Genomic DNA, 5,360 nt, shown 5'->3' on the forward strand with positions numbered 1-5,360 from the left:
CGGAGGACCTTTTTTTTTTTTTTTTTTTTAACTTTGACCAGTCAGCTGGTTCTTTTAGCATTTATCGCTTTTTCTGGTCAAGCATGACCGACAGAAACAGGTTGAATGGGGTATAGATCGGGGGAAAGATACTCTGAGAAAATACGGCGAGTCCGGGAGTTGAACTCGTGTACCCCAGATCCGTGACGCGCACGGTTGTCCCCGACGCCGAAATAGCGTCCGAGGTACGCGGTGAGCTACTGGAGCTCCCCAACCACGGAGGACTTTAACCACTGAGCAACCACGGAGGCCTTTAACCACGGATGACTTTAACCACTGAGCAACCACGGAGGCCTTTAACCACGGAGGCCTTTAACCACAGATGGGAACTCTAACCATCCCTTTTACCATATATCAGACCTCCACTCCATAAAGAAAACAAAACATGCATGAAATTCTATGTACAGTGTGTAGCCACAGATCTCGCAGACACAGGCATATTTCATTCAAATTACAAACCTATTCTAAATTTGGAATAGCCAATTGCAGAAATTTACTAAAGGTATTCTGCCCACCTTTCGTCATTGAAGAAACAGCCCTGGGGTCCGTCATCCGATCTGCCGCACACAGCCACTCAACTCGTCAGTCCGTCCCAGGACAGGCGCAGAGAAAAAAAAAACACAGATTATAGATCCATCGTTCCTGTGCCCTCACATATACAATTTATCTCTAGTCTCTTGACACCAGTATTCCTCCTTATTATAATGACAAATCATAAATTTAGAGTTTTCAATTTGCAGATAGTTCAATTAAATAGGTCGTCTGCTCACCTTATCAATTTTTAGCACTTGTTTTGTCACTGACGATGAGACACCGGTGTCCTGGGACTCCAGACGGCGTGGAACACGCACCAACGTTTTCAGTCAATCAACTGGTTCACCGCGATCAATCAATCCCAGCTGGGGCCTCCAATTATAAGGAAATTCTACCACAGGCCTCCTCCTATAATGTAAACTATCACTGAGTTCTTTTAGTTGAAAGAAGCGGCGAGACAGTTGAGTCTGGAGTCAGATGGCTGCAAGGTTTTTTATCTCAGAGGACACGGAGAAGACAAGAACAACAGATCAATCTGGACCACCTGCTTGAATTCAGACAAACGCAGAATGGCCCCGACGACAGACAACGACAAACTTTTATACATGGTAGCTAGACACTCCTCTTTCCTGACTTGATGATTGATAGTTGTCGCGTCATCGCTTGAGGACAAAGGAACTTTAGGCGGGAAGAGGAGTAGAAGGAGGGGTCGTTTCAGTACGTGTTTTCCAGTAAGGGTGGGGGCCGAACGATAAGTGTTCCCTTGGGTCCCCCGCATTTGGGCGGTTGTGTGTCTGTGTGTACATGGTTGTGTATGCTTTTTGAATCAGTGTGTGCGAGACTAGACTTGAGGTCATGTCCTCACTCTAGTAATTTGTCTTTAACTATGACACTTTGTGATACTTAAGCAACCAACTGCTGTCCATAAATCCTATGTGTGTTTATCTGTGTGTATGTTTGTGTGTAAGTGTGTGTGAAACGAACTTTCTATCAGTGTGTATGTACATGGGTGCGTGCGTGTGAGCCGGCCAGTCGTCAGACGGAGGCAGCGAGAGGAGATGTACTCGTGGGTGCATGTGTGTGTGTGTGTGTGGGGGTCAAACCAAGCTGTGTGTGTAAAACAGACTGGGCTTCGGCCTGCACCACAGGTCAGAAGGTCAAACCAAATGCAGGAGAGGGAACACAGACTCAAATATAAGATATTAATTGATGGTTGATATCCTTTCACTATGCCACCTGACCGCCCCATAACTACCTTTATTTCAACCAAAAATGCTTAAACAATAATGTTAGTGGTAGAAGGGAACTCATTTTGTGCAAAAATGGAAAGCTTGCCAATGTTCATGCGGCAGAATTGTTACAATAGCCGATAATCCATTTTCCCAATGATAAATCCCTATACGGGTGGAACAACCAGTGACGTCAGACTACACCTCCCTATTGCTGACGTGAATAAGGTACTGATTTGCAGTAACGCCCCCTCTATGGTTGTAGCGCATAGTGTAACCCGACACTTCCTCAAACAGGTTTTGACAGAGGCAGAGAACGAACGAGCAAGCGAGAGGGATAGAGAGCGGGACCGGCGGGACCGTGCAGAAGTGTGTGTGCGCCGTCTCTCTCCCTCGTCTGAGCATTTACACACAAACTTGACTGCGTGTGTGTCGGGGACGCATCTCTCCTCTCTCTCTCCCTCATCAGAGCATTTACACACAAACTTGACTGCGTGTGTGTAGGGACGCATCTCTCTCTCTCTCTCTCTCTCTCTCTCTCTCTCTCTCTCTCTCTCTCTCTCTCTCTCTCTCTCTCTCTCTCTCTCTCTCTCTCGCTCTCTCTTGTATGTATCACGCTGTGTGGGTGACTGTCACTGAAAGTGCTTATGGGCGGAGCCCATCCAATAACAGCCTGAGGCTGAAAAATTATGCTTTTGAGTACTTCATTAGAAATATAAAACAATGCATTTAAAAAAAAAACGTACAGATGTCTTCCATAGACTCACGGGAATTGTGTAAAGTTGCCCAAATAGTGCAAGTGTAGCATCCTGAAAATAGGACTATTATTCAGAAGTGCTGACTTGCCTTTTCATCTCCCCTGATGCACCAAGACCTACTAATTAGTCTCCGTTAATATTCCCTCAAACAATGACGCAAGCTCTTCCTTCTTCTATCGCTGGAATATGGATTATGAACAGGGTTACTGGACCATACTCTATCAGTCTTTTCCCTGTGTGACTAGTTGGCGGTACCAGCAGGGGGCGGTGGCAGGCAGAGAGATGGAAGGAAATATATGGAGGCGGAAGAGGGGAGACGGACCTCTTCGAGTCCGGACGATTGTTGTGAACAGACGTGGATCGGGGAGCCCCGTTGTGAAACACGGGCGGACGAACTGAACCGGAGCATGTGACGGGTTATCCTTTGAACGTAATATTAGTGGAGCCTTGCATGTTTCCCCCCTGACTATCCCTAGTGATATAAAACGAGTTATCCTAGAACAAAGGCGGTATAGCCGAGTTGGGCTTAAGTTAAAGCTATCGTCTCTGTGGAGGCGTCCCGCCAGCGTGGCGTGAAGAGGACCGGTGTTTAGGGACACCCTGCGTTATTATATACCCCGTCTAGCAGGAGGGCTGTTTGGGACCCAGAGTGTAGCTGCAGTGTTAGTGAGGGCGAGCTTATAAATGCGCGTCGACCCAACACCAACCGTCTACAACCGGTCTGCTCCGGCTGCCTACAACCAGATCTGCACCAGGCTGCCTTCAGAGCAACAGAGGTCGCCATCACCCAGCACACGCTCTCAGCCCAGCACTGCCCCTTTGCTCCAGCTCCGCCTGCTAGCACCCTCGCCGAGAGCGTTTCGACGCCATCTTGCCACCCGGACGGTGGTGGTGCGGCGAGGCCGCCATGTTGGTTGAGTACAATTGAGCATCTACGCTCCGGAGCTATTACACAGTACACAGTGTGGTGCGGCCCGCGGGCGAAGCTAACGTTGCTAACCACAGTTCTAGGGGTACCCCATTAACAATACATGCCGGCATTAATATAGGACTTGTGTTTGGTATTTGTGGGCCCACCTTTTGATTTATTTTCATTTTCTTTGAGTGTGATAACGTGTTTGTTCTTTAATAATATTTTCCCATTTAAATAACCCTTTCCCTGTGGGGAGGTTACAGACCTGGCGCATCATAAGCAAAGCCTTAGGGAGGTATTATGCTTGCCATATAATTAAAGCCTGATAGGAGGTATTATACCGGGTACTGACCCAGACGTGGGTGAGGAGTCCAACACATTGACGTATATTAGTCTTGGTACTAACCCAGAGGTGGGTGTATAATATACGTGTCCGTAAGATATAGAGTTACAACCAGAGCCATGGTAAGATCTCATTCTAGATCTAGACGACCATTCTTCTTAAATCCTTGTAACAGTACCAAATAACATAAAGGCTTAAATGGGGTTCTGTGTGCGTGTCCATTCCTGTGCCTAGTGTTAACTCTTTTGGTGTGGGTAACATATATACTATTAACCCCTTCCTATTCAACCTTCCCTTTCCTACTGTAATGTTTCTAGTGTCAACGAGGGAGGGTACTGCTTGCGTGGGGAACCAAGTTATTTATTTACAATTCAGTCACTAGGTGTGGGAGGGTTAGAGGAGTAATTGGGGAAAGTGAGAGCGTGTTGGGGAGTACTGCTGACCGCCCTGGAAGGGAGAGGAAGACCAGAGTACCGGACCAGGTTTGTAAATCCCGGGCCCCATCCACTCCCACTGCCAGCCTCCAGTTGACGCTCCAGACCCAAAGACGGAGGTGCAGCTAGCCAGAGATCTACTGTGTCTCGCTACCCAGTGACTGTGCACACCCGTTCCCACGAACCACGGATAATCCACCCTGCTACACAAGGAATAGCAATGCATGTCCCCTTTAAATAAACGTTGGGAAATTCTCGACTGCCTTTACTCAAAAGGAAATGCTTTGGACCATTTCAATGCAATATCATGAGTTAACCAACATTACTCTTGGCTGCTGCCTTTTGGAGGCAGGTCCTGGCTGCGTGAATACTTTCGGCAGCCAACTTGCCCTTCCGCGTTGCTCTGATTGGCCGAGCGCGTGCATGCGCATGAGCCGCGATGCGGTCCTCAGCCAGCTCCTCAGCCAGCTCCTCAGCCAGGCTCCGCTTAACGCAATTTATACAAAAGGAAGTATTTAAAAAAAAAATATATACCCTTAACTGGAATATGTTGTGCCTTTACACATATGTTGGATTATGTAATTGGTTTGTCATGACAAACCAATAAAAAATCGCGAATTAACCGGTGGCTACAACAACACACAGTAACTACATGCATCATTGTTTACAATGAACGGTGGGGCTAATCGAAAGGACTGGACACGGACGCGTTAAACTAACCTAAAGTTAGTTGTTCACCAACAATCTACAGACACAAACAAACACAGAACCGGACTGTTATATTAAATTAATTGATTGCTGTTTAACGCGTCCGTGTCCAGTCCTTTCGATTAGCCCCACCGTTCATTGTAAACAATGATGCATGTAGTTACTGTGTGTTGTTGTATCGGTTAATTCGCGATTTTTTATTGGTTTGTCATGGCAAACCAATTACATAATCCAACATATGTGTAAAGGTACAACATATTCCAGTTAAGGGTATATTTTTTTAATGATTCATTACGGCGTAATCAATACATCCATTTGTATAAATTGCGTTAAGCGGAGCCTGGCTGAGGAGCTGGCTGAGGAGCGCGTCGCGGCTCATGCGCGCGCTCGGCCAATCAGAGC

Source organism: Notolepis coatsorum, assembly GCF_963971535.1.
Source record: "Notolepis coatsorum genome assembly, contig: SCAFFOLD_840, whole genome shotgun sequence".
Taxonomy (NCBI): Eukaryota; Metazoa; Chordata; class Actinopteri; order Aulopiformes; family Paralepididae; genus Notolepis; species Notolepis coatsorum.